At 35.0% G+C, this 8,273-nt stretch overlaps 1 long non-coding RNA gene across 1 annotated transcript; it reads left to right on the top strand.

Moving 5' to 3' along the window:
- Positions 1 to 1,479: 1,479 nt before the first annotated feature.
- Positions 1,480 to 4,193, top strand: LOC118755628. The gene is made up of 5 exons (XR_004995036.1): positions 1,480 to 1,637; positions 1,838 to 2,170; positions 2,227 to 2,371; positions 2,422 to 3,720; positions 3,780 to 4,193. It is a non-coding gene; the product is annotated as an uncharacterized LOC118755628 (long non-coding RNA).
- The last annotated feature ends 4,080 nt before the right edge of the window (positions 4,194 to 8,273 follow it).

Below are 8,273 nucleotides of genomic sequence, written 5' to 3'. Positions count from 1 at the left end.
TTAATTCCTTAGTACGATCTATTATATGGAGCCCTATTTATAATTGTCACGCCTCTAGGATTGAACGAGTTCAAAAGGTGTTTATTCGATTTGCCCTCGCTTCTCTTAACTTCTCAGATCCGATTCCCTCATATTACTCCCGGTGTAAACTAATAAATTTGCTATCATTGGAAAATAGAAGGCGTACCCAATTACTCTTATTCGTCTTCGATCTAATCTCTGGCTCCATTGACTGCCCATCTCTTCTTGAGCAGGTTACCTTTAATGTGCCTCTCTGAACACTTCCCAGCAAAAAATCGGTAATCGCTTTTAGTGGTAACGTGTTCTAGAAGGCATAGCGTTGTAATGCCTTGGAATTTTTTCGCTTCTTTTAGGCATTGTCGGTAATGCAAAGTAGAATATTTTATTTATTTCGATTCTTTGTTTCATTTTGGGGAATGCAAAGTAGAATGTCCTCTAATATTTCTTTCTTAATTCGCTTCTTTGCTTCATTTCAGGGAATGCAAAGTAGAATGTCCTACAATATTTTATTTTTTTCGCTTCTTTGCTTCATTTCAGGACATGCAAAGTAGAATGTCCTACAATATTTTTTTTATTTCGCTTCTTTGCTTCATTTCGGGGAATGCAAAGTAGAATGCTGCATCGTAGTCAGCTGAAAAATAGAATGAATATCCAAAAAATTTTTTTCTACCGTTAGTTTCTGTGGAAATTTGTCTCGCATAAAAATCATGTTTTGCTTTGTTCAATTTGCAGCGAAGTTGAAGTCAGTCAATGAAGTGAAGTACATGAGTGAGGAAGTACAATTTTAAGCTTAATTAAATATGCATGTACATACCGATTTTTAAGTAAAATCTAAATACCCAAATACATAAATATGTTTGTATAAAAACTGATTTATAAAAATTTTAATTAATTTTAATCTTTTAAGACATTTTCTGATTTAATATAAATAAGTGTGTACTCATCTGGGCATTCTACATTAGTTTCTCTGTAAGGCATTCTTTGTTCGCTTCTCTGGATTCTGTTTATCCATGCGTTCTCCCTTCGTTTGAAGGTAATGCTGCGGGTAAGGGATTACCGCCAATGACATGCCCATGTTAAAATAATGCCTTCCTGAAGCGAAAGGGTAAGCGATTCCCATCGCCTAGCTCGTTTCTTCTTTCGCTTCTGTGGTAATCGTGTTTTTTGCTGGGTTCGCTCTCACATCCCCTTTTACGTTCCTGCCGTTAAGACTAACTACTCATCTTTTGTGCCTATTTTTCGAGGCGTTGTGGAATTTAACAATACCTCAAAGAGCTTAGATATCGACTTTTCGTTTCCAAGAAGTCTTTTTAAATTATCTCTTGAAACCTTTTTTTCGTAATTGTACATATACTAGTCACCGTTAATACTTTTAAGCCTACTTCTAGTCTGTAAGATAGTAAATCATAGACTGAATAAAGATGAAATATGAAATATTAAATGTGCCAATAGTTGACCGGCGAAGGCTTCGCGGAATCGATAACCCTTTCGAGCTAACGCCAACGGAGTTCCGGAGGCTATATAGACTTAGTCCCGGCACGGCTGAAAATGTGGTATCGCAACTTGATAACCAGTTAAGAGGATCACGATAAACAGCGTTATCGACCGAAAAGCAGGTAAACCAATATAGCTTTAACTTTATTGAATATTTTAACTGCGTTCCACCGGTAGTACGAATTGCAGGGTTTACTGGAATATCTGTTTTTACCTTTAATAAACCTTATGGGACGTGGAACAGCTTTTCCTGTAAAACGTTTAATTCGTACTACCGCTAGAAAGCGTCTTATATAAGCATGCGTTTATGTACTCGTTAAAGGTTCTAGCGGCTCTTAAGGTTTTATGCCACTGGATGCTATCAACGCCCAGTTGGAGAACAGTGGGGCATTTCCATGAGCCAAACATCGATAAGCGTTGCATACACCGTGTGACTGACGCGATCAACAATTCAATGTTTAACCCTAAAGTGAAGTTCCCTATGACACAATTGGAGTGCCAAGCGGCAAAGGAAATTTTTGCGTCTGCACCTTCACCATTTGTAGCAGGAACTATCGGTGCAGTCGACTGCACTCATGTCTCTATTTTGGCTCCCAAAAATAACGAATCAAATTATGTCAATCACCATGTGCACCATTCGATCAACGTGCAAATGGTAAGAACATATCTGGTACATTTTTATTGTTATTTTATGGTTGTTAAAACTTTTAGATATGTGACCCAAATCTTAAAATTTTAAACGTAAATGCAAAATTTCCGGGAGCACGGCATGATTCATTTATTTGGAGCTTCTCTGCAGCGCGTCGGGTCATGCAGCGATCATTTTAAAATGGAAATCACAACACGTTTTTGATTGGTAAGGTATTTTAATTTCATATGAATTAGAATATTAAAAGAAAATTAAAGGCCATTCTGGTTATCTATTGGAGCCATGGCTGATGACACCTCTACCTAACGATCCAGAAGGAACGCCAAAGATTCGGTACAATGAGGCACTATGTAAAGCGCGTAACCCGATCGAGAGACTGTTTGGCGTCCTTAAGGGTACGTGGCGGTGCTTATCACAGCAAAGCAGCAAAGGGTTCTGTTGTATGACCCCGGTTTTGCTGGCCGAGTAGTCAACGCGTGCGCAACATTGCATAATCTTCGTTTGGACGATCAAACAAGCGATTTCGACGATAGGGTTGTTTATGATCCCGAAATACTAAGCACTGATAACAATTCCGAAGCATCTTCTTCAATAGGAAAACGTGTCCAACAACGAATTATAACAATTTTTTTTAAATATTCATTTTACTAAATTTATATGCCATCAAGGATCGTCTCGATGGTAGGCCAGCCATCAGCCGAGGCACGCAAGTAAGTGCTATTACAGCAAATTATATGAACTTCGTTTAAGTATAAAAATAAATGTTTTATTTTACTTTATTTTGCATTTATAATGAACGACTACAATAATTTTCTAGACTTGTTCAGTGTACGTCAACTAACTCCTTTATTTGTGAACGGGTTTCATCGGCATCTTCCTCTTCACAAGACAATGATGTTCATAAGCATGGGCAACAATTGATGCATAATACTTATATGTAATGCATTTTTAACAAATCAATATGTAGTACTTTCCACAATCAATTACAACGATAAAACTGCAGCTGTGGGGCAACCGCCGTTCTTTATGGTTGTTTTGGATAGTTTAACTGTGCACAGTAAAATGTCGCTAATCCACAGGTAATACAGAGCAAATTTTTTGGAACTAAGCAGCGAAATTTATTGTTTTGACTTTGATCCCTGGTGTCTCCGAATGAATTCACTTGACTATTTCTGTTTAGTCGCCGTAAAGCAAGGCCCGCAATTGTTCTGGTGGTTGATTTAACGGTGGTAATTTTATTGGTTCTTACAGCCTTAATCAAAAAGTTCCATACATGCGCCGGCTTTAGTAGAAAGCTCGTTCACACCAAAATCGAACCCGTGGGCATTTAAAGGATTCTCATCAATCATTATCTATCTAATCAAAATACTGATTACTGGAGTAATTGATTAACCGAACAACTGATTAACCAACTTGCTATAGTAATCGAATAATCGCACAGCCCTAAAACAACGCCATTTTTTATAATTGGTTTATTTTCATTAACTCTGTTAGGAATTGCTGTCCGCTGTTTTCAAGCCTCAATACTACCTATACATTGGCATATATGTACATATGTAAGTACGTACTCGTTTTTGGTATTCAATTAAAAAATTTAAACAAACATGTTTTATAGAATCTTGGAGGGCATTAGCGCACGCGCACTTTCAGCACCGCCTGTTTCTTCAATGAATTCCCCAATGCGCCAGCACATGCACTGTATGTTACATGCATTCAGCTACTCAGTTTGCCAATCGCGCCCTCAATCGTAGCAAGTAATGTGGTGGATGGTATTGTAAAGGGTTATTTACCAAAAGAGAAACACTACTACATCAATTCTGTTGGTATAATACTCGCTGGTCTGCCTGAGCCACATCGGAGTGTAAATGAACACCATGGGCAATACATTGATACACCAGTCGTGCAATACAAGCTTAACCGAGAGAGCACCTTTGAATTAAAATGCATGCACCTTCGCGTTGATGGGTGTCAGCTGGATTGACATATTTAAACATTACCTTAATCATGCATATTAAAGCGGAGTATTCAACACAGCCGTCGGCCGCTGTGGTGTAGTGGTAAGCAGTGCGCGCTTCCACTCCACAATGCCTGGGTTCAAACCCTGGTCAAAGCAACATCGCAAAAATATAGAAAAAAGGTTTTTTCTTAACAGCGGTCGTCCCTCGGCAGGCAATGGCAAACCTCCGAGTGTATTTCTGCCATGAAAAACAGCTTCTCATAAAATACAATCGCCGTTCGGAGTCGGCGTAAAACTGTAGGTCCCTCCGCTTTGTGTGACAACATCAAGGCGCACGCCACAAATCGGAGGAGAAGCTCGGCCAAACACTAACATATGTGTAAGCGCCAATCTATTATTATTATTATTATTCAACACAGCGCAAAGGCAACGCACGAAGACGCAGAGGCTGCCGCTGTTGGGCGTGTGTAGGGTAATTCATAGAAGAAATGTTGAAGATTTGGAATGTATATTTGTTAATGCTTGTTTTTTTTTAATAGGTATTCAATCCGACAATTTCTCAAACGTGAACCGGATAATATATTTAATTTGGGTAATTGAAAAACAATAGGGCTGTTCCGGATCTTGTGCATAGGCTCTTACATTTGTATATCCGTTGCATTTGTAAATTCGCAACAATAAAATGGACACGATTGCCATGGCAGCAAGCATAAAATTTGCAAATGCAATTCCAACTGCAAATCCAAGACCATTTCCACAATATCCTGAACAGCCGTAATATTTTTTCCAAAGGTATGGAAAATATATTCATTGGCGCGTATTCATAGTCCAGCAACTAAGTCGAAACTAACAAAGTTGCAACTTAAATTTAAGTACCAACTTAAAATTTACCTCTATTCATAGTCGCATTTCAGACTTCTACTAAGTAGTTTCGACTTAGTTTACGATATAGCAAAACGAGTGTGAAAATGTATCGATTTTTCTTTACGATATTTTGGCAAAATTACATTTTTATTAAATAATATCAAGTTTGGTCATCCGTTTATGTAATTTTTATTTTCATTGCATGATTATGCAAAAGAATAAGGTATCATTTTCTTGTTAATTGTGTGAAATAGCCAGAACAACCGCAGTGATGTGAAGTCGATGTTTATCGAAAGCACGCTGTGAAACATACAAATAGTAGATATCTAAATGTTATGCACAAATTTACTTTAAAAGAACTTGCGTGAAACTGACTTATTACTTGAAAATTTATCTAAATTATTCCAATTATAAAATTGTGATGTAGCTTTATTCGAATTGTAATACGCATTTAATTTCATCTTCCGATTAAAATAGATCGATCTTTGTAAATTTTAATTGGAGATTATTCAATATTATCAAAATCACCCTCTACCAACTTAATTACCAAGTTTATTTACAAGTAAAAAAGTGCCAATCTGACGCATCCAAATTATATTCAACTATAAGTGCATATTTAAGTTTCACTAGAAAATTTCAATAGCCTGTAAGAAAACTAATGAAATATAATCATACTATTTAGATTTAGAAATTAATTCTTTTTTGATATAATAAATAATATATGTAAATAAAGTACGCATTAAATGCCGTTGTCCAAATTAAAAATATAAAATTAACTTTTTATTAAATAAGTCAGGTACACACAAAATCTAACTTCATGTTTTCATTTCATTTCATTTATTCCGAAAACAATAATAACTCAGCACAGTAACATCAGAAAAATTAAATAAAGTAATAATAAAGCTAAGCTTTCAATAAATAAAAATTAAATAATTCATTTATTAAAATGGTGATTTTTTGTAAATATTCGCAATGTTTTTCATGCCATAAATGTTTTTTTTATTTGTTTTTAAAGCATGGCTTATATTTTAACAAACACCATACAAATCCAAGTTTTAAACTGAATACATAGTTAAGAAGTATTTTTCAAAGTTTAATGAAATTACAAACTTTTTAATAAGAATTTCTAAATTTAGATAAATTCTTATTTAAAAGTTTGCAATTTTAATGAAACTTTGCCAAATACTTCTAATCCACAGGTAATACAAATTAATAATAATAATAATAGTAATAATAATATTATTATTAATATTATTATTATTATTATTATTACAAATTAATATGTATAATTAGTCTACTCTGTAATATATCACACATACTCAAATGATTAAATGTTCTATTCTCATTTGTCTGTAAGAAAACATTTTTCTGTAGACCAAATAAATAATAAAATTTAATGGTTCTTTTACAGTTCTAAAGGTGTTTTAAGGCGCCGCAAATAGGGACGAATCGACGATATAGGATGACAAAAATGTTTACTGCATATGTATTTGACAGATTTCAATGAAATTTGGTATTTAGGGATTTTTATCATCACTGATTTCGAATATTAAAATAAATTTCCAAAATTCACAATGGCAGATCCAATCTGGCGGACGATTTCTTAAAAATGTCTGTATTGTTATGAAGCTTGGTGTCTAGAGAATTTCGTCGTCACTGATTTCGAAATTGATATTCAATTTTCAAAAATCAAAATGGCGATTTCTTCAAAAATATATAAATTTGTATGAAGCTTGGTATTTACTCCATATGTATTTGACAGATTGCAATGCAATTTAGTAATTAGGGATTTTCGTCGTCACTGAGTTCGAATATTAAATTACATTTCAAAATTTCAAAATGGCAGATACAATATGGCAGAAGATATCTTAAAAAATGTGTAGATAGTTATGAAGCTTGGTATCCAGAGAGAAATTTGGTATTTAGGGATTTTCATCATCACTGATTTCGAATAATAAAATAAATTTCCAAAATTCACAATGGCAGTCCAATATGGCGGACGATTTCTTAAAAAATTTCTATTTTGTTATGAAGCTTGGTGTCCAGAGAATTTCGTCGTCACTGGTTTCGAAATTGATATTAAATTTTAAAAAATCAAAATGGCGGATCCAATATGGCGGACAATTTCCTCAAAAATTTATAGATTGTTATGAAGCTTGGTATTCAGAGATTTTATATTTTCAAAAAAAAAATCAAAATGGCGGATCAAATATGGCGTCCCGAACAATAGGCGTTTTACTTTTAACGCAATGCATTACCTTTAGCACCATTTGAACCCATTTTGAATTTTGAAAATTTTATTTCAATTTCGCAATCAACGAAGATCTCTGAATACCAAGTTTCATAACAAAATACGAATTTAAAAAAAGTGGTCCGCCATATTGGATGCGCCATTTTGATTTTTGAAAATTGAATACCAATTTCATAACTATCTATACATTTTTTTGAGATATCTCCCGCCATATTGTATCCGCCATTATGAATTTTGAAAATTTGATATCAATTTCGAAATCATTGAGAACAAAAACCCCTGGATACCAAATTTCATTGAATTCTGTCAAATACATATGGAGCAAACATTTCTGTCCTCCTATAGAATTATCGGATTTTACTCAAATTCGAGATAAATATTGGTAACGGTAACGGCAATACTATTGCAAAAAAAATTCTATTTCGATTAATACCTAGAAAAGTTCCATTCCTAATGCAAATGGCGCGTAAGCAATAGGAAAATGGGCAAGTAAGTCGATTAGTTTCTACCACTTGCGCGGCAGCACAAAAACTATACTGGTCAGTAATTCGAGCTCCGATAAGCTGTATTCTGTCTCAGGCGGCCACGTTAGAAAAGGAAAGGAAAGCTTAGCTTTCCTTATTTCTTTTTTGTAAATCTTGAGTAGGTCTTTGTACTCCTTCCAACATTTTGCAGCTTCCGCTAGCTTCGCTAGCTTAAATGATTCCCTGATTTTCCTACTGAGGGCTCCCAACTTGGGGTTCCTCCAAAGAGGTCTGGTTTTACCCTTGGTGCTTCTCAGTGGGCACGAAGCTTTAAAAGCATTTATTAGGGTAATTGTTAGATGGTTGTCGGCCTTTTCTAGGTCATCTGAAATTCGCAGTCGCCTAAGCGCCCTAATTCCATCTTCAAAGGTTTCTTTGAATTTAGTCAAGTCAGTTCTTTTTGGATTTATGAACTGCTCTGCTTTTCGCACTGTTTTAGAAGAATGTCAAACCCTATATAAGAATGGTCAGGGAAGAAAGGCCTGCTGAGTACCTTCCAGTTTTCTATTGAAA

This window comes from Rhagoletis pomonella, unplaced genomic scaffold (assembly GCF_013731165.1).
Source record: "Rhagoletis pomonella isolate Grant_MI unplaced genomic scaffold, Rhpom_1.0 Rhpom_scaffold_06862, whole genome shotgun sequence".
NCBI lineage: Eukaryota > Metazoa > Arthropoda > Insecta > Diptera > Tephritidae > Rhagoletis > Rhagoletis pomonella.
This window is presented reverse-complemented; position numbering and strand designations above follow the sequence as displayed.